The sequence below is a fragment of the Doryrhamphus excisus genome, chromosome 9, assembly GCF_030265055.1.
Source record: "Doryrhamphus excisus isolate RoL2022-K1 chromosome 9, RoL_Dexc_1.0, whole genome shotgun sequence".
Lineage (NCBI taxonomy): Eukaryota > Metazoa > Chordata > Actinopteri > Syngnathiformes > Syngnathidae > Doryrhamphus > Doryrhamphus excisus.
The window spans coordinates 3,892,841-3,914,599 of NC_080474.1; the positions used below are offsets into that span (position 1 = coordinate 3,892,841).

A 21,759-nucleotide genomic window follows, 5' to 3' on the forward strand; every position below is an offset into this window, starting at 1 on the left:
TTTAAATTGTAAATAGTTTTTGTTTATAAAAAAAAAAAGATAATTTGGTTTTTGGTGTGATTTCAAATAATGTCAAGCCAGTGTTGTTTGAATGATTGCTCAGTGTGAGGAATTCTTCGTATAAAAACAAGACACTTGCAAATACAGGAAATATATAAACTGTTTCTTTTCTTGTGTTGAGCATTTGAAGAAGCCGAGGCGTGGACGTGCATTTATCAGCGTGGATGGCGACATAAACATGCAAATATGCGACTGGCGGCAGCTGAGCGAGGCCCACACAGCCGGCTGGGAGACAATCACACGGCGTCTTAAAAGCCCTGGCACAGCCTTTGATAGGCGCCATTCTTTCTTTGCCGTCTAAAGAGGTCTTCCATAGATTTGACTTGCCTCGCACAACCTTTGACGAGTAATGTAGATCATTTTTATTCATTGCCAAAAATTGTCAGCAATTATGTGTGCAAAGCGGCCACCTGCCTGGGCTGAATGGCTCCTGTTAGCGGGGCTACAGGGGTGTGGGGACGTGCGGGTGGGGGGCTGTAGAGCAGGTGAAATAGCCCCTCTCGTTAGTGTAATGAGTGGTCCGAGCCTCAGAGTGGCGGGGGCTTGAAATAGGGCACACGGCTCTGAGTGAAATGCCACATCCCCCTTTTTAAAAGGCATCATGGAACATTTACAGTCCAATCACAGCTCAAGTTGCTTGGTCAGAGTTAAAATATTAACAATGCCGATGCATTTTCGCACTTTTTTGTTCCACTTTACGCCGTTTTCCGACCCCCTCCCACTCATAAATACCCTCAATTTTGTCCTGCATTTCCTTGCTGCATATAAGCCAGTTTCACTCTTAAGACACTTCATAATATGGAACGTTATCAAGAAAAATATCACAAAAATCTAACCGTCACGTAACAGTATGTCTGCATATTGACCAACAGTCACTGAGCATGTAAAGCAGGGCTCCAAAATGTGGAGCGGGGGCCATGATATACATGTGCATGCATCAGAAGAGAAATTTTCCTCATTTTTTTCCCATTAAAAAATTTATAGTGAATACAGATTAATTTTACATACATGAAAACAACATGAAATAATTCTAAATGATGAATTAAATGGATGAATGAACACTGAGCATCATTTTTACATTTATTGAAGTGGCAAAAATGGCGAGGAGCGTGCTTTGCAATGGTTTCTTTCTTGAATTCACTTGTGTTTCTCACCTTCCTTATCAAATTCTGGAACCCGCAACATTCTTTGGCCCCATGGTGGGTTATTTGGCAGCTGTACTCAATATAAAAACTGCACAGACGGTGAGTGGGGTGCTTTCTTTGGGCACTCACTTCCGTACAAACGATAACAAAGATAGTAAATGAAAAATGTCATTGAAAATCCATATCATGTGAAAACTGGGGTGTTTAAAAACCAAAGTGACGTCTTATCCAAGAGGTCACAAAAGACCCCACGACAACATCCAAGGAAGCGCAGGCCTCACTTGCCTCAGTTAAGATCAGAAAATCACAAAAACAGTCTACATGGCAGAGTTGTTAGATTTAGGGGCCAATCACTTTTTCCACCCAGGGACATGTTGGTTTGGCTCTTTTAATAATAAAACATTTAATTAAAAAAACAGCATTTTGTGTTGATTTGTGTTGTTGTTGACTAATACTTTTAAATCAGTAAAGGGGCACAAACACTTTTTCACAGTACTGCGCATACTACTGTGTAAATATACTGTGTCTTACAGCGCCGTGGAGGGATTCAATTTATCACAAGTCTTCCAGGTCCTGAAGCAGCAAAACAGCCCAGACCATCACACTACCACCACCGTATTTTACTGTTTTTCACACACCTTCCAAAAAGTCACACCACAGAGTATCAGAGGCTTTTGGTCTTGGAGTCATGAACACAGAGGCAGGTGAGGCCTGCATTACGTTCTTGTGGGGTCTTTTGTGACCTCTTGAATGAGTCGTCTCTGCGCTCTGTGGGTCATTTTGGTTGGCTGGCCATTCCTGGTTAAGGTTCACCACTGATCCATGTTTTCACCATTAGAAATGATGGGGAAGGATTCAGGAAGGGGGCAAACGCTATTTCACACATCTTTATAACAAAGCTGAGATGGACTTTTTTCTTGAAATATACTGTAAGTTATATTTAAAAGCATATCAAGTGTTGCTTTACAAAATACCAAAGTGGCAAAATGTCGGAAAAATGTTTGGACACCTCTGCTTTAGGTCCCAAGAGGGGAAAAATGGATTTCAAATATGAAGAAATAATAGCTGTATATTGAAGGTTTACATTGTATTGTCAGTACTTTTGGTGTAGTCTCGGCAAGGATCTGAGGCCTGCCTGGTGCTGCTGCAGGTTTAGTGTGAGCCGGAGCATGATCCATGATTTGAATCTTACTTGAGATGAAAAGGAGCTGTGTGGAAACACTTTCATTAGCCCACAGCGATGCCCCGGGGTCGTCCACTGAATAAGTAACTCTCTATTAATGATTTCTACAGCAGCACACCTTTGACCTCTGATCACTTTCAATCTCACCAAGAGACAAAATGGGCTGAGGGGGAGAGGATAAGGGGGGACCTATTGCGTACAGATGAAGAAAAACACACTTTTTTCCCTTCCTTTGCTGTGTGTGTGTATGTGTTTGGGGGGGTTATTATTTGTGCTGCATGGGGGGGCTGATAGAGGGAGTCTGGGTGTGCTTGGGGGAGGAAAGAACCTTCTTACTTACATATTCTGGTTTGAGTTTCTTGTCGAAGCTTCTAATAGCCGTCTTCTCCTCAATCGTCTCCTCGTCCTTCAGCCTCAGCTCCTCGTGGATGATCGCCACCGTCCCTCACGGGGTCCACAAACCCACCCCCACCCGAAATGGACAATATCCTCGTCGCTAAATGCACCTGCAGCGCAAGGACACACAATACAGCATCAGTATGGATTTCCCTCCCTCCTTGGAACAGCAGGAAGGAATCATATCGGGAAAACGGAATCGATGAGCCGCTGCTTTTTTCATCTTTGTGTGGAAAAAGATGCCATAAAAGGCCTGGTGAGAATTATGGGAGTCGCAACAAAAACGATAAAAAGGAATCAATAGCACACACATACTGTAAGCCACACCATGAAGAATCTGAGACCCAACACAAGAGAGGCATAAAAATAATGGCAACAGTTTACAGTAGCATACACAAAGTTAAAGCAGCCTGTTCCTCATCACTTCTTCTTCAGTACTACAAATATATGTGCCGTAGTTCCTCAGTAACTACTCTACTCATTAGTTCCTCAGTAATTCTTCATTAGTTCATCAGTAACGACTCTAGTAAATGTATGCGCCTTGGTCATTAGTTCCTCATTAGCTCCTCAGTAACTACTCTACTCATTAGTTCCTCAGTAATTCTTCATTAGTTCCTCCGTAACTACTCTAAATCTATGTGGCTTAGTTCCTCAGTAACTACTATCCTCATTAGTTCCTCAGTAATTGTTCATTAGTTCCTCAGTAATCCCTCATGAGTTCCTCAGTAACAACTCTAAATGTATGTGCCTTAGTTTCTCAGTAACTACTCTCCTCATTAGTTCATCGTTAATTCTTCATTAGTTCTTCAGTAACGACTCTAAATGCATGCGCCTTGGTCATTTGTTCCTCATTAGCTCCTCAGTAACTACTCTACTCATCAGTTCCTCATTCATTCGTCATTAGTTCCTCAGTAACTACTCTAAATGCATGTGCCATAGGTCGGGTAAGTACTCTACTCATTAATCCTCAGTATCTACTCTCAATTTATGTGTCTTAATTCCTCCGTAACTACTCTACTCATTAGTTCCCCAATAACTACTCTCAGTGTATGTGCCTTAGTTCTTCAGTAGCTACTCTACTCATCAGTTCCTCATTAATTCTTAATTAGTTCCTCAGTCACTACTCTCAATCTCAATGTGTGTGCATTAGTTCCTCAGTAACTACTCTCAATGCATGTGCGTTAATTCCTCAGTAACTACTCTACTCATCAGTTCCACGGTAACCCTTCATTGGTTCCTCAGTCACTACTCTCAATGTATGTGCATTAGATCCTCAGTAACTACTCTACTCATCAGTTCCTTGTTAACTCTTCATTAGTTCCTCAGTAACTACTCTCAGTGTATGTGTCTTGGTTCCTCAGTAACTACTCTACTCATTAGTTCCTCAGTAACTACGCTCAACGTATGTGCCTTAGTTCCTCTGTAAGTACTCTACTCATCAGTTCCACAGTAACTCTTCATTAGTTCCTCAGTAACTACTCTACTATTAGTTCCTCATTAATGCTTCAATAGTTCCTCAGTCACTACTCTCAATGTATGTACATTAGTTCCTCAGTCACTACTCTCAATGTATGTGCATTAGTTCCTCAGTAACTACTCTCAACGTATGTGCCTTAGTTCCTCAATAACTACTCTACTCATCGGTTACTCATTAACTCTTCATTAGTTCCTCAGTAACTACTCTCAACGTATGTGCCTTAGTTCCTCAGTAACTACTCTACTCATCAGTTCCACATTAACTCTTCATTAGTTCTTCAGTAACGACTCTAAATGCCTGTGCCTAAGTATCCAGTATTAACAGCCGGTTAACCTCAATAACAACATCATTGACTTGCATGGGAAATAAGAGCAAGCCAGCTAGCATTGATTACATTTTCTGTAAGTTGTTTTGTAAGGTGCTGCCTTTAACAAGGAAATGCAAGCCATTAAGCGAGGCTGGCATGTTTGGAACGTGCTCGGTGGCGTCGGTTAGCGCCAAGTGTAAACGCGTTGTTGACAGGTGGAATTGTTGACAGACAGGTGAGGCCTTGACAGAAAGTGATGTCACGGCAGCGATTGGCTCATTTCATGACCAAAAAAAAACTGCCACGCATACCATTCCTGCCGAGCGTGCTGGAACACACCGGGGAATATTGATGACTCACAGATGCATACCGTGCTGTCATCATCACATCATCTGCCTGATTTCACACTTGGGAGCTAAACATGTTTCATCATCATACGCGCTTAGCCGCTTACACACACCCACACGTCCAATTGCCATCTCATTCACCCCAAGTTGGTAGTATTTTATTCTCTTTTACATGATAACAAAAGGATTTTTTTTACCGGCTATTAAATTCCATAGGTTCCATATTATACTATTACAATAATTTCAATAAGAGTTGCCCAACTTATTGGAATGTAGACAATGAAGTACTACAAACTTTTTCCATATATGGAAAATTTATTTTTCAATATTTTTTTGAACATTTTGATTTCGGAATAGAATTATTTTATTTATTTATTTTATTAATTTATGTATTTATTTTATTGATTATTTTATTTATAACAATATTTGGACTTTAGTTCCATTATATTATAATATTTTCCAATAATAAACACTTTGTTTTATTATTTTTCTTGAATATTTTCAACTGCATGTTCCATGCGTCTGTCTTATCCTCATTAGGCCGGTGGGGGTATGCTGGAGCCTATCCCAGCTGACTGTAATATACAATGACTAATAACCGACTAATATAATGTTACATAACATTTGCAGCCAGGCGGCACGGCGGTCTAGTGGTTAGCGCGCAGACCTCACAGCTAGGAGACCAGGGTTCAATGCCACCCTCGGCCATATCTCATCCCTTGGGAGTTTGCATGTTCTCCCCGTAAATGCGTGGGTTTTCTCCGAGTACTCCGGTTTCCTCCCACATTCCAAAAACATGCTAGGTTAATTGGCGACAATTCCAAATTGTCCATAGGTATGAATGTGAGTGTGAATGGTTGTTTGTCTATATGTGTCCTGTGATTGGCTGGCCACCAGTCCAGGGTGTACCCCGCCTCTTGCCCGAAGACAGCTGGGATAGGCTCCAGCACCCCCGCGACCCTCGTGAGGAAAAAGCGGTAGAAAATGAATGAATGAATGAATGTCCATAATATAACTTAGTACATATCAAAGTGGCCCTCGCTGTAAAAGGTTCGGGGGCCCCGGCGTGCAAAAGAGAGAGATGTCAAAGATGACGATTGGGGTGCCAAATAACCCTCACCCTCCACAAGCACAAGAGCTTGTTCTTCACACGTCTCTCGGGCTGCACTCTGAACTAAACGGCGAGCTCGTTACCAGCGACAACACCTAAACGGCTCCTCCACCGTCGGACTCGTTAGTCACGCCCGTCAATAGACGCCGTGGGGTTGTGCACAAGCTGTCATCCTTTGCGTTGTCCTCGGTCTGAAACGAACTTATTCAATTACTCTTTGCCTAATCAGGCTGTTTTGGTTCCTCTCCTCTTGCAGAGGTACTCCACAGCATAAACAGTTCACTTAGGCTCCACAGAAAGGGGCTAATCAGTGGAATTATTGTTTTGCTGCGCCAATTTACCAGCTCCCTGTTTAGCGCTGATTGCAATGAAAATGTGCTATTGTGTCTGCGTGAACTTCCAGAATATACTGCAAAGTAATCATTTGGTTTGCTGCAAGAATGTACATACATTACAGGCAATTACAATGTACAGTCTGCTGGCAAGCTGAGTGCTTGCAAATGAGGATTCGTGTTTGCAATAAATCGCTGGGATCAGTCTACTTACTGGAAATATTTCACACAACAAAAGGAAGTGTAATCTTGTTTTTTTTTTTTTTTTTTACACCAGCGATATACAACGTGATATTATCTTTGACACGAAAAGCAGATAAAGGTTTTAAAAGCTGATCACTCACCATTTTAGTCATCAGCTGACATTCTCCTCTGGCCGCCGCATATTTCAAAGTAATTCCCTTCAATTAATTCCACCTAATTTAACATTCACATCTACTTTACCGACGCCCAATTCACGGCTGAGAGCCGGGGAACAAATGCAGGAGGTGAAATCTGAGGGGGCAATCTTTACAATTAGCCCTTGAATGGATTGCTGTGTGCTGTGGCGCTCCTGTGTGGCCGCCACAGCGTACAAAGGAAGAGAAAGGCAGCAATGTAGAAAAGGCACCGATCAGCCCTTTGGTGAACTATAACCCCGGAATTACAGTATGTGTGCCGGCCCCGCTGATCCGCCGCCAAATGGCAGCTGGATAGCGCCAGCCGTCGAGCTAAAAACTAGTGCTCGACCCATAATCGGCTGGGATGATATTCGCCATTTTGACACGTATCGGAAGCAGACTTTTTATTTGAACGGACGACAAGTATGGAAGAAAATATATCCCAACATTCATTCATTCATTTTCTACTGCTTTTTCCTCACGAGGGGCGCGGGGGGAGCTGGAGCCTATCCCAGCTGTCTTTGGGCAAGAGGCGGGGTACACCCTGGACTGGTCGCCACCCAATCAAACAACCATTCACACTCACAATCATTCCTATGGACAATTTGGAGTCGCCAATTAACCTAGCATGTTTTTGGAATGTGGGAGGAAACCGGAGTACCCGGAGAAAACCCACGCATGCACGGGGAGAACATGCAAACTCCACACAGAGATGGCCGAGGGTGGAATTGAACCCTGGTCTCCTAGCTGTGAGGTCTGCGCGATAACCACTCGACCGCCGTGCCGCCCAAGTCATAATTATGACATTCATTCATTCATTTTCTACCGCTTTTTCCTCACGAGGGTCGCGGGGGGTGCTGGAGCCTATCCCAGCTGTCTTTGGGTACACCCTGGACTGGTCGCCAGCCAATCACAGGGCACACATAGACAAACAACCATTCACACTCACATTCATACCTATGGACAATTTGGAGTCGCCAATTAACCTAGCATGTTTTTGGAATGTGGGAGGAAACCGGGGAGAACATGCAAACTTCACACAGAGATGGCCGAGGGTGGAATTGAACCCTGGTCTCCTAGCTGTGAGGTCTGCGCGATAACCACTCGTCCGCCGTGCCGCCCAAGTCATAATTATGACATAAAAAATTTTAATTATAAAATGTGTGAAAAAGTGATTGCCCCCTAAAGCTAATAACTGCTTGGGCCACCCTTAGCAGCAACAACTGCAATCAAGCGTTTGTGATAACTTGCAATGAGTCTCTTTGCAGAATTGTTGTCATTCAGCCACAGTGGAGGCTTTTCAATCATGAAGCCTTTTTAAGGTCATGCCACACCATCTCAATAGGATTCAGGTCAGGACTTGGACTACGCCACTCTAAAGTCTTCATTTGGTTTTTCTTCATCCATTCAGAGGTGGACTTGCTGGTGTGTTTTGGATCATTGTCCTGCTGCAGAACCCAAGTTGGGTTCAGCTGGAGGTCACCAACAGATGGCCGGACATTCTCCTTCAGGAGAATTCATTCAAGTTTTCCAGGTCCTGATGCAGGAAAACAGCCCCAGACCCTCACACTACCACCACTATATTTTACTGCTATGATGTTCTTTTTCTGAAAGGCGGCATTACTTTCCCGGCAGATGTAACGGGACACACACCTTCCAAAAAGTTTTCCCCGAAGGTCTTGGGCATCATCAAGATGTTTTCTTTTTGTTCAGCAGTGGTTTTGGTCTTGGAACTCTGCAATCCAGGCCGTTTTTGTCCAGTGTCTTTCTTCTGGTGGACTCATGAACACTGACCTTAACATGAGGCAAGTGAGACCTGCACTTGTTTGGATGTTGTTGTGGGGTCTTTTGTGACCTCTTGGATGAGTTTTTTTGCTGTGCTCTTGGGGTTATTTTGGTTGACCGGTTCACCGCTGTTCCATGTTTTCGCCATTTGTGGATAATGGCTCTCACTGTGGTTTGCTGGGGTCCTAAAGCTTTAAAAATAGTTTTAGAACCTTTTCCACGCTGATAGATCTTGATTCATCTCAGTTATGTTTTAACAGGGGGCGGGGGGGGGGGTCACTTTTTCACACAGGGCCTTGTAGGTTTGTATTTTCTTCTCTCTTGTGTTGTCATTGAATAATAATTACATTTATTTGATGATCTGAAATATTAAAGTATCACAAACATGACAAAAATACTCTTGAGAAATTAAATGTTATTGCTTTTGATACAATGTACTTGCATTATTATGCAATATATTACATTCATGAAAAGTCTCAGAATAATGTTGGCGATAATATAATTTATCATCCAGCTAAATTTGTTATGGTGACAGGCCTACCCTACACACACGCATCCTGGTTGTCATCGTTGCTATGGTACCAAAGGTGAGCATTGCGTTATTATATGAGATGATGATGTGCATCTGACCGTGCTGAAGCGAAGGTTCCTGTCAAAGCGTTGCCGTGTTATTTGAATGTTCTATGAGCAGGTGGCGCTTTCCAGGTGGAACAAATGGATTATCTCCAGAGGGGGAGTGGCTTTCAATGGCCTAATTAGGAGCTTGACTAAGTCCTCCAATTTTTGGATTTACAGTGGTACTCCAAGCTGGGGGCGCCCGACACGACAAGAGAGCCTCAACTAAGCACTGGGAAAGATTTCCAGTCTGCTTTTTTTTTTTTTTGCTTTTGTCACTTTATCTTGACAAACAAGGCGGCAATCTGCATCCAGTCAAAGATCAATACTGATCCTGATTGAGCTACCTGGGAGGATACGTGGTCAACATAATTCTGTTAAATGACAGCTTTCATTCGCCTCCAACTTCCTGCGCGTGTTTTTACATGCAAGACGACTGAAGAACACGCATTCCTTTCGCCGCCTTTAAAATGTTCACGCGATGCCAGCGCCGCAATTCTGCTGGTATTCAGAGCAGTAAAAGCTACTTTATGGGTCTGTCGAGAGAAAAGCACACTATGGCTGTGCTACACTCGCTCACACACAAGGGAGGTGCAAGGGTGCTGATGGCTCTTAGGAAATATTTGACACCATACATGAAACTGACAGCTACGACAATATGTGCCATCAGATGTGTTCAATGCCCTCAGGGTGAGGGTGGTAAAGGGTTAGGATTAGGGTTCAGGACCACTACAAATCGATACGACTGCAAAAATGTCCCAAACTTCTAAATGCGCAAACTTCATTATCTGAAACTCTAACACGAGAATACAACATTCTAACTACATTTAGAACAGGGGTCTCAAACACGCGGCCCGCGGGCCAAATGTGGCCCGCAGGACACTAGTTTGAGGCCCCCGCCTTGATATGAAAGTTTAATGTTAGTGCGGCCCGCGCAAGTTTGATATGGATGCTGTATGGTATCATGTACCCAGAAAAAATTATTACGTTTGATTAATGTTCATGTTAAAGGTTAAATAACTGTTAATAGTTATCCTCCCTATCCGTGTGGAAGTGGTAAGTTTTGGGCTTTTTAAGTTTAAAGGAAATAACTTGGAGGATACCGTTTAGGTCGCTAGCTCTCTAGTTTGCGAGTTAGCATGTGTCTCAAGACCCTGCAGTTGCGCAATATGTTGTAAATAAAAAGAGTATAAATGTGACTATAGTCGTGTTTTGTCATGTCTACAGGGCTCTAATAATGCTTTGTTCATTTTAATCTGAAAAAAATAATTTGTCTACCCACCAACTATATGTGGTTTCTTAAGTTTGTATTATTTGGTGTTTTATTATTATTATTATATTTATTTATTACTGATTACTGAGCATGTTTTTGTGGGAGGAAACCGGAGTACCCGGAGAAAACCCACGCATGCACGGGGAGAACATGCAAACTCCACACAGAGATGGCAGAGGGTGGAATTGAACTCCGGTCTCCTAGCTGTGAAGCCAGCGCGCTAACCACTCGCCAGCCATCTTTGGTAACATGAATACACATCATTTTCCAAAAAGACGACAATATCAGACATTTGACTTCAAACGTTCAATGAGAAAATATCTTCCACATGGAAAACTAAGACCTGGCGAGAGAAGCCTGACTCGTTGATCACAAGAAAAGCAAAAGGACATCATGGTGAGTTTGATGTCTGACATTGCTTTTGTTTTTGTACATGCGCAAGTGTCGCCCCACATCAGAGAACAAACCTTTTGAGGTCCTTCACTAGCATGGTGCTGCTGATTGCACAGGCACCAGCAATTTCCTAACCAACGGCCACCTTTTCAAACCAGCGCCGCCTTTCAAAGCAGAATCATTTCACAGTTTGGAAGGAGATCTCCATAGCAACTCCTCTTTGAGGGGTTTACAATCACCAGCCAATAATTCTATGATCATCGGGCCTTGCCATCCCCAGTGCTTCTTTTCACAGTGGACATGGGGGGAGGGGGGGGGGACAAGGAGGATGAGATGGAGGAGGAAGCAAGAAGAGTCTCCAGTCCATTTCAGGCAATTCATCTTGCAGGCCCATTAGAATTCAAAATATTGCGACCTTCAATCACGGGGGATTTTATTTGGAGTCGCGGTGATCTCCACTCCAGATGGGTCGGCATTTTGTTCCAATCATCCGCCGTGAGTGGAAGCTGACAAAAACTCTTCATTCTGGCTCAAGCTAAATGCTCATTTCAATGCTGTGACAGCCATGCAAACACACGGCACACAAAAAAACACAAGCTGGATGTTGCATCATCCCAATACGCAAGGAAAAAAATACCAGAAAGAAACCCAGCAAAAATTTAATTCTCACACGAATTGTTCCACTTTTCTGATCTATAAATGTAGTTAAAATGTTGTATTCTCGTGTTAAACCATGCCAAAGTTTCAGATAATGAAGTTTGCGCATTTGGATGTGAGCCCTGAAAGAAGTTTGGGATGGCTCAAAACGCTCGGTTTCAGAGGGCGTGGTAAAACTGGAGATTTGTGATGTCACAGAGGCAGGCTTCCTTATATGGGCGTGCACTGTAAGCCACTGTAGGCCAGGTAAAATCATCCGCCCTCCCCCAAGCTCTACTTCTCTGTTTACGGTGTTAGCAACGTCTCCCAGGAAGTGTTTCTTCAGCTGTAAGGGAAAGCTACATTTGCTAACAATGAAAAGACCACCATTTTACAGAAACTTCTCCAAATCTTTTACTACATAAAACATTAATACAGCCGGCCATTTGTCACCTTTTATGGACAAAGTGTATATTATTATTATTTTTTTTTTTTGTATAGCAGATCCTGAAACTACTGCAGTGACCAGAAGCAAGACTATGATGTTTCTCCTTATCTTCACAGTTTCTCATTCCCCCAGTGTTTCTTACAAAGCTGATGAAATAAAAAATGACGGTGCGGAAAGAGGCTGTACCAAAAATAGCAGGAAGTTCCCGTCAGCCAGATCCTTGGAATTAAGTTTAAAGCCCAATTTCTCACTCTATTTTATATGAGTCTTCATTACAAGGAAGCTTTGTTTTGGTGACGCACTCTGGAAGCATTCAAACATCTAATTGCTGGGAATAGGGCCAGGTGAGCTGGCAGCGTTGCAAAGAATGGGATTTCGGGAGTAGATGAGGTAGAAAGTGTCTTCTTGTCTGCAACAAGTGTTCCAGGCTGGGAACGCTGTGCCGGAAAACCATTCAGCCATGAGACCAAGAAGAGTGCCCATTGAGGAGTCTTCGTTTAAGATGCAATGATGCAGCGGTAGCTCCATTTTTGTTATTAATTCCTTCCGAATGATCAGGGCAAATGTGAAACATATGTAAACTGAAACCATGGTTCTCAACGGGAAAAGGGCAGACTACACCCTATGGGTTGGGAGTGAGGTCTTGCCCCAGGTTCAAGTTCAAGCATCTCAGGATTTTGTTCAGAAAGGCAAAGCTCTCTATTTACTGGTTCATCTCCATCATGAGGTTTGGGTTATTGAAAGATGGAGACCACATATCCAAGCAGCAGAAATGAGTTTCCTCTGGATGGCCGGACTCACCCTTTGAGATAGGGTGAGGAGCATAGCTGGGTGAAGGCCCCGAGGCAGACCCAGGACACGCTGAAGGTATTATGTCTCACAGCTGGGAACACCTTGGCAGTTATTGCTGCCAATCTGGAAGGGAAAAAAGTTTCCCCAAACGTCTAAGCCAGGGGTCGGCAACCCAAAATGTAAAATGAAAAAAGCCATATTGGATCAAAAAAACAAAAGTGTCTGGAGCCGCAAAAAATTCAAAGCCTTATAATGCAGGCAACACATGCTCTATGTATCTATATTAGCTATATTAGCCTACTACCAACATGACAAAGTTGGCTACAAATCATAATGAGCCATCATGATTTAATGTTTATTTTCCCTGCAGCACATCTTGTAGGGAATGATACACCATGTGACTACTCTGTTGTACGATGCCGCCTCAAGTTTAACTTCATTACAATATTAATAAATTATGTTTCATTGCTTTGATGAAATTAAAGAAATGCAATAAAGAAATCCAATTCTTGATGTAATTTTTATTTTTAGGATTCGAAAAAAACAACAACAAAATGGAACCCCTGCCTCTTATCTGGGCAACAAACGGAGTGCAACAAAACAGCAGCCTTTTGAAAAGGTAAAGTATATAAAATCAAATGAATACAGTTTTAAGTTTGATTTCTGTGCAAATGCCAAGAAAGTCAATGCAAGGGTAAAACGCAGCAGCTGTCCTCGCCTCTTACCAACGTAGCTACCCTGGTGTTAACTTGTCAGGTTGGTCGGTAGATAGATAAATATATATAAATATATATAAATATATAACTTGTCAGTGTTATTCAGCTCCGAACCGTAGTAAAGGCGACCTGACTTCAGCAGAGAAGGAAAATATTACTTGTTGCTTCCAACCAACTTTATTTTAACATTCCATCCCCGAGGCATTTCACACTGGACGAACTTCCGGGTTCAAAGTTCACGCAAGTCCACCCTACATAGCTGTCCAAGGCAAATGCCTGTAACACTCGGACCCGAGCAACAAAACACAATAATATCACAATAAGTGAAATTCAAAATATATACTGACGAAAATCAGAAATTACTTTATAAAAACAGACACTTTGTTACTAAATAAGTGACTATGATAGGGTTATGTTCTTACCCGTTTAATGTGACTTCTGGTCAGCTTCTCAACATCGGGCATGTAAGATGAATGCAAATGATTCGGTCCAAAAACGTTTAATCCTCTGTTCTCTTCAGTTATTTTTCTCTTTTTCCCTTTGGGATCCATGGCCCATCACACAGCCGCCGGTTTGTTTACAACATCCACCTGCCTGGCATCCCGCTCTGCTGATAGAAACGTGTGTCGCAGGCTATGACGTAAATCTTCGTTGACAGAAATGTTGAATTTCAATATTTACTCTACACATTTTTACAGCATTGGAAAACGTTAAGAATGTTTGTGTCATGTTTGTCCTCCTACAGAAACCATATTTAAAAAATATATAGATTTCCCTCCCTCATCTTTTTCCATTTTCAAACATTTTTCAAAAAGCTACAGGTAGCCACTAGGGCGGCGCTAAAGAGCTGCATTGCCGACCAACGGTCTAAGCCAGGGGTGGGCAAATATTTGGACTCGAGGGCCGCATTGAGTTAACAAAATTGTCTGGGGGGCCAGAACATATACGTATTTAACACACACACACTATTTTATGCTTATCATTTTCCTTGAATTATTTGTCTAATTTTATCTGTAAAAGTGTTATCCTATATCAGTTGTATGTTCTCATGTCCCTTTTTTAGGAGCACTTTAAACATCACACCACATCAAACTATGTCATTTAATTTTACAGTTTTGTTGTTTATTTTTTTATTAAATCAGACATCCGACTTGCAAGTCATGTTGCCAGTTTGTATGTTAAAAGTTGAAGTTACTTAGAAAGCAACTGGCGGGCCGGATTCAAACGCTTGGTGGGCCGCATGTGGCCCCCGGGCCGTAGTTTGCCCACCCCTGGTCTAAGCAAACAATGAGTCTAACTGTCCTGATCAAAAGAGGAACTTTGTAGTGTCCTCACAAGGGTCACCCTGGACCGATGGCCAGCCAATCACAGGGCACATATAGACAAACAACCATTCACACTCACATTCATACCTATGGACAATTTGGAGTCGCCAATTAACCTAGCATGTTTTTGGAATGTGGTAGGAAGCCGGAGTACCCGGAGAAAACCCACGCATGCACGGGGGCCGAGGGTGGAATCAAACTCGGATCTCCTTGCTGTTAGGCCTATGCGCTAACCACTCGTCCGCCACTCTTTAACCCTTTTTAAATCAGGCACAACATGGGAGAGTTTTTCTCTTTTTTTTGCAACGCTATCTGAGCACCATAAACGAAGTTAACGTTCATAAAATGAACAGATCAGTTATTTCTCTGAAATGCACAAACGCAGGTTTGCTCTATTAAATTTAAAAGACTCGGGAATAATTGCCGGCTCATTGTCACATGGAAACAGCTGTGCTTCCAAAGTCTCCAATGTTAGCATGGAAGTGACATCTTCGGCATTCGGCAGTGTAGTGCTGCATTCAGGGGGTTTGATTCCTGTACTACGGCTGCTGGCTATATTAGGATCACCAAGGTTTTTTCTTGAGAGCTACTTTTGCAAAATGACTCATACTCACTTTGGTAACATTTTAGCATTTTCACAACTAATATTTTGTATTTAACATGTATTTCTCATCGTCTCACATTATGAACTGAAAACCTGAATGAAAAGCAGGTTTGTCCACCTCTGCTGTCTCAGAGGAGACAGAATCCCGGCACTCGTCCATCAGCTTGGCACCACTGCGGAAATCCGTGCGAACGCTCACTCGTCACGGTCCAAGTGAGCTGTGCGACTTCATTGGACAGCCGAACTGAGCAACTGCGTCACATGTGATCCGGAGCTCCGCCCACATTGAAAGTTCCTCTGCACTAAAAAAGTACTACATGGTGTCTGCATGCTCCCACACATTGCGAGCCTCAAACTCACCACACCCTGCCAAGTGTTGGCTTTAAATGCCGCACCAATGTAAAGCTTTTCAAAGCCGCTCAGACATCTTTGAGGCACGTTTTGAAGGGTGTGAAATTCATATCAAAGTTTTAATCACTCTCACGTAGACAGGAAGTCCCACATGCTTTTTTCTGGATGATGCAACGGGGGGCGGAGCTGAACGGCGGCGGGGATCGGTGTTTTTTACTGACATCCACCGATACCGATCGGTGTCCGATTGATCGGAGCACCCCTGATTTTAATACATGCACAGGGTCCTCCTCAATTTATTCAATCCAAAACCTAGTCCCCCATCCAACCCCTGACCCCAACCTCAATCCTGACCCAAAACCCCAAACCAATTCTAACCCCAAACCCAATCCAAGCCTCAATTCTCAATTGAATTCAAGCCTCAATTGAATCCTAACCCTAACAATGATCCCGATGCTAAACCCAACCCCAAACCGAATCCAATCCGAACCCAAATCCTGACCCTTTCCTCACTGAATGATGTGTATTTGAAGGCTATTTCAAAAAGAATGATGACTTAATGATGGCAAAACCAGCAGTACGCCACAAAGAACGAGGGGTCAGTCTGGAAGAGGGGGGCCGCAGTTGGTGCCTTGCAACCAGACTAGCGTCTCTACAACGAACTAGTCTCGATTTGAACTGTCCCAAAAGCACAAGCTACTTCTGTGGTTTCCAAATGGAGGAGGGAAATTTTGTCTAAACCGGTCTTTCATCGTGTTACCTGAGGATACCAGGAATCAACACTGGTAGCGTGCCAAGGTTATTGTGCGAACCTTTTTGATGGGAAGTGTTGTTCCGTAGCAGAGGGGTGTGTCAAATATATAATGAGATTGTTGCATTTTCTCTTTTCACATGACATTAGATAGTGGGAACAGCTGCTGCCTACATCGGAATTCATTCATTCATTCATTTTCTACCGCTTTTTCCTCACAAGGGTCGCGGGGGTGCTGGAGCCTATCCCAGCTGTCTTTGGGCGAGAGGCGGGGTACACCCTGGACTGGTCGCCAGCCAATCACAGGGCACATATAGACAAACAACCATTCACACTCACATTCATACCTATGGACAATTTGGAGTCGCTAATTAACCTAGCATGTTTTTGGAATGTGGGAGGAAAACCGGAGTACCCGGAGAAAACCCACGCACACAGAGATGGCCGAGGGTGGAATTGAACCCTGGTCTCCTAGCTGTGAGGTCTGCGTGCTAACCACTCGACCGCCTAGTTATGTCTTATTTTCTCTTATTACTATTATATTGGGTGATAGGATTGCAAATGTGACTATAGGGGTGTTATTTCAGGTCTAGAGGGCTCTAATGGTGTTCAAAGGTATAATTATTCATTCATTCATTTTCTACCACTTTTCCTCACGAGGGTCGCGGGGAGTGCTGGAGCTATCCCAGCTGGCTGAGGGTGGAATTAAACCCTGGTCTCCTAGCTGTGAGGTCTGCGCACTAACCACTAGACCGCCGTGCCGCCCTACATCGGAATTGGTAAAAAAAAAAAAGGGTTTGCTCTAGTAGCAAAGCATCATGAGGCTTTTTTTTACAATGGTTTGTAACACTGCAGAGGGAAATAAATCACCGCTTTTGACTTACGTGTCATGTGGAAGATGGCATCACAGGCGACCATGTATGACAGGAAGTCTTTACCCAAGTCTTGACCCGCATGGGCACCCTTTTCGGAGGCCGGCGATGTTGACGACGTTAAGGAACGACGGAATTTGTGCTGCAACATAACAAGTTGATGAGTACCGTACTTGAGAATTTCATTCATTCATTCATTCATTTTCTACCGCTTTTTCCTCACAAGGATCGCGGGGGTGCTGGAGCCTATCCCAGCTGTCTTCGGGCGAGAGGCGGGGTACATGCTGGACTGGTGGCCAGCCAATCACAGGGCACATATAGACAAACAACCATTCACACTCACATTCATACCTATGGACAATTTGGAGTCGCTAATTAACCTAGCATGTTTTTGGAATATTTGGAGAATAAGTATAAGAATTGTCAGGTAGAAGTGGAACACAATAGTAAATCGCCAATACGTGTCGTCCATGCAGCCCTGCGGGAGGAGACTGACTGTTTTTGATTGAAGGCTCAAATGCTTCACCTTTTTCTTTCAGCAAAAAAAAAAAAAAAAAGTGGTTTGAGTGGTGCAGCAATCATGCATCACACACAGGAAGGACATATCAACAACAGAGCAAAACGACTGTGAGGACATGTCAAGTGTGGAAATAGAGGTAAACGGCCAGACCCCACACCTGGCTGCGTCGTGGAATTGGCAGAGGAAATCATAGCGCTGGTCCGAAATGGACACTCTGCTTTCATTTGGGTCAGTGGTGCAGAAGGGGGGGAGATTTTCAGCAGCAGTCTGACTCTTTGTCAGCACCTTGAAAAGAAAAAAAAGTTGACTTTCTGGAAGAAAAAAAAAAAGAGAGAAAAGTGCTGATGGTTGACGATGTCATCCAACCTCGAACACCTCAGTGCATGGAAGAAGGTCATGGATAGATATGATCCATACTGGCTTTCTTACCGATATACCGATACTGTCCATCATTACCAATACCATCATGAATACTGTAAAACACAACGTTCAATTGCAAGGTCACACAATCCCATAATAGATCAAAAATCCTTGCAATGGAGAGCCATTATATTCCTATTGAATTTTTCTATATCAGACAAAATGCAGCATTTATGATCAAACAGATTTCTTCTTCATGGCAGCGAGCAACTCAAGTGTTCTTGAAAACCTACAGACAATAACAAGAGTCCGGCAGTTAGGCATCATTAACTATAATCCACCACAATCCTTCCCTTCCCTTCCCTTCCCTCGGTGCTTCACTGTGAAATGATTTAGGTTTACTGAGTCCTGTACTAAGTCCATTAGCTCCACATTGCTGAAATACATGCAGCCTTTAGGGGTCACCTTGGAATAACATGAAGTAAGAATCAACGTTATAGAAGTGGATATTGGAATACAAGTGCTTATTTGGATTTATTCATTCATTCATTTTCTACCGCTTTTTCCTCACGAGGGTCGCAAGGGTGCTGGAGCCTATCCCAGCTGTCCCTGGACTGGTTGCCACATATAGACAAACAACCATACACACTCACATTCATACCTATGGACAATTTGGAGTCGCTAATTAACCTAGCATGTTTTTGGAATGTGGGAGGAAACCGGAGTACCCGGAGAAAACCCACACATGCACGGGGAAAACATGCAAACTCCACACAGAGATGGCCGAGGGTGGAATTGAACCCTGGTCTCCTAGCTGTGAGGTCTGCGCACTAACCACTCGCCGCCTTATTTGTATTTATTCATTCATTTTCTACCGCTTTTCCTCATGAGGGTCGCGGGTCATAGGTAGCATCGTACTAGCATGTGAAGCCCCTTTAGTGCAAAGCAATGATGACTACACATGATTCCTTGTAGGTAACAACGGTTAACAGAGGAAAAACAAAGATTTCAAGCACCGCCCCCAGAGAATCATTAACATGATGTCATCTAGTTCTTTTGTGTCAGGACTGAAATGCAGTGGAAATGACAAAGCTGGAGTTTGCATTACATTGCCAATCATCTGATTACTTTTCATAACATTCTGGAGTATATGCAGATTGTCATTATAAAAAATACGGCAGCAGACTTTGTGAAAAATTAATATTTGCCTTTATGAGGACTTTACAGCTTTTAGCAAAAAGCTTTTATTGTAGACTATTTCAACATTTTACAGTTGCATTTCACTTTGAATGAGGGTCGACCCACTCAATACCTAATACCTTTTTTTCTCCAAAAATAATATTTTCTCCACAGCAAACATTTAGGTTGGGATTGAGCTGTGTGTCAAAAATAAAAATAGAAAAATAGCACATTTTCACTATTTGCTTGTGGTCTAATTTTCCTTCATTTTCGCCTATTTTCCCAGAAAATGTCCCCTTACTTCCACATGTTGACAGGTATGGCGCTGCCCATTACAAATGGCAAGCATGAACAAAAACATGTCAAATTGCTCATTTCTGGTAGTGTCAATCAAATGGGAGCATGATTATGTGTGTAAAGTTGCAAAAGGGGGTTAGTTGTGATTTTGAAGGAAAGCATTAAAACGTGTCAGCTGTGTGTTGTTCGGCTAAAACTAGTTTGAACGGTAAAAGCCGGTCTCAAAACTTGAACACAAGTTGCTAAATCCAAGATGTTAAATCCTTAGTACTGGATTACATTATGGATTATGTAGCTTGCTGAACTCTGGCGCTAAAGGCTAATCTGTGACTCCCATTCCTTGTATGTGATCATTGATTGAGTATAGCTATATATTTTATATTTATAAATAAGGTTTGTGCTTTATTCTTTATGTACTGTTATTATAGACCAAGATCCGAACCTGGGGAGACAGAGCCTTCTCCATCGCTTTCCCCCCTCGTGGAATTCTTTGCCCCATTGTGCTTGCCCTGACCTTGCCACCTTCAAAAAACAACAAAAAACCCACCTGTTTAAATCCAATTTTAATTAAATAACTTTTTATACCTCGTTTTTAGCTCTAAATGAATGTATGGTTGTATTTTAATGCATCTTTTACTCATCTTACTTGTGTTTTTGAGTACTTTGAAAAGCGCTATACAAATAAAATGTACTATTATTATTATTTATTACAAAGTATATGTATATCTTTATTGGTACAGTTGCTATAATAGACATATTTGCACTGACTACCTTTATGATATGCACAACATATACTGTATGTGTGCGTAGTAGCAGTGTCATTTGGTATAAGCCACCAACAAACCTTGTTTTAGGGTCACAAAAAGCCTACAGACGCCCCCTGATGCAGACCTTCCCCTGTTTTCTTTGCATATTCACAACTCACATTAAAGTTTCGCTCCATTTAACGTCCATTCCCATCATTAACGCAGCTGTATACATCCTCATGCATTTCCAATGACGCGTGCAGAAGAAAGCTGCGGTTATAACCTCACTGTATCTACTTACTTACCCCACCTTAGGCAGGCCCATAATTCCTATTGTCAAACGCTGCTGTAAAATCTTCCTGGATGGTTCCGAGGCGCCGTTTTCTGCACCCTGTGGGGGCAACACAAATGTCTTTAGCCACAATGTTACTTCTCCACAAAAAACAATATCTTTGGGGCCCATTTGGGGCACACTTGTCCTTGTATCAACAGCACTGAGAGCAAAAAGAAGCTATAGTGAGTCTTCAGTTGCAGCCGCCTCTGTAAGCAGCTCACTCCACGTTCTGTCCACATTTAGAAATGAACGTTGACACCGGAGGCTGACCCCTCGCTTCCAAATGTAGCGACTCAATGCAGTTTAATGAGCAGGGATCATATCAGTGCTCACTGATGGCAGTGCTTTTTTTTTTTCATTTGTTTTCTCTTACAAGGACACAACATTAGGCACACTATAAAGTGACCAAAATATTTGTTGCATTATTATATTAGTGCAAAGCATTCTATTCAGATGATGCAGGTGTATATACCCAAATTGTGTCCTGCCTATACAGCAATGATGCACATCAATGCATCACATGCATTATGCTTCCTTTCTGCAACCATGCAATGATACACAGAATTACTTTTAAGCCAGAAATGAATAATTGCAACGCAAAAAAAAAAAAAAGCATCTTGGCAACACGTCACCTTCCCCGTGTGTGCAGACAGGTGTTGACTGCAGGGGCGCACAAAGTGACAATTAGTTAAATGTCCACAAAGCTCACTTTCCTCTGCAGAGACACAAATTAAAACACGCAGGAGCACAACCCACCGCCCTCCGAAAATGTTTAAAAAAAAAAAAAAAAAGACACCGGCCAATAATCCAGCTCTCAAAATGAGGCAGTCATAATGTGGCTGGTGTATGAATTCATCATTCATCTGTGTGTGTGTGTGTGTGTGTGTGTGTGTGTGTGCACCCCCACACTTCGACTTCATCCCCATGACGCGCAGCGTTTTGTTCGACCAAATAAATCATTGCTTTTGTTTAAGGTACATTGATCAATCTAATCGCGTGTAATGGGCTCCTAATTGGCGCGCGC

General features: G+C 42.7%; 1 long non-coding RNA gene across 2 annotated transcripts in view; it reads right to left on the reverse strand.

Annotated features, from left to right (window-relative positions):
• Positions 1–21,054, reverse strand: part of LOC131135417 (uncharacterized) — a 63,511-nt gene extending 42,457 nt beyond the window's left edge. The window contains exons 1-4 of one of the 2 annotated variants that reach the window (XR_009131590.1): positions 20,707–21,054; positions 17,977–18,104; positions 13,819–17,441; positions 2,729–2,894 (exon numbers count right to left, since the gene is read on the reverse strand). This is a non-coding gene — a long non-coding RNA (uncharacterized LOC131135417). Of the gene's footprint in view, positions 1–2,728; positions 2,895–13,818; positions 18,913–20,706 lie in introns of those variants that run through there. The other variant, XR_009131589.1, reaches the window with a different exon arrangement.
• Positions 21,055–21,759: the final 705 nt, after the last annotated feature.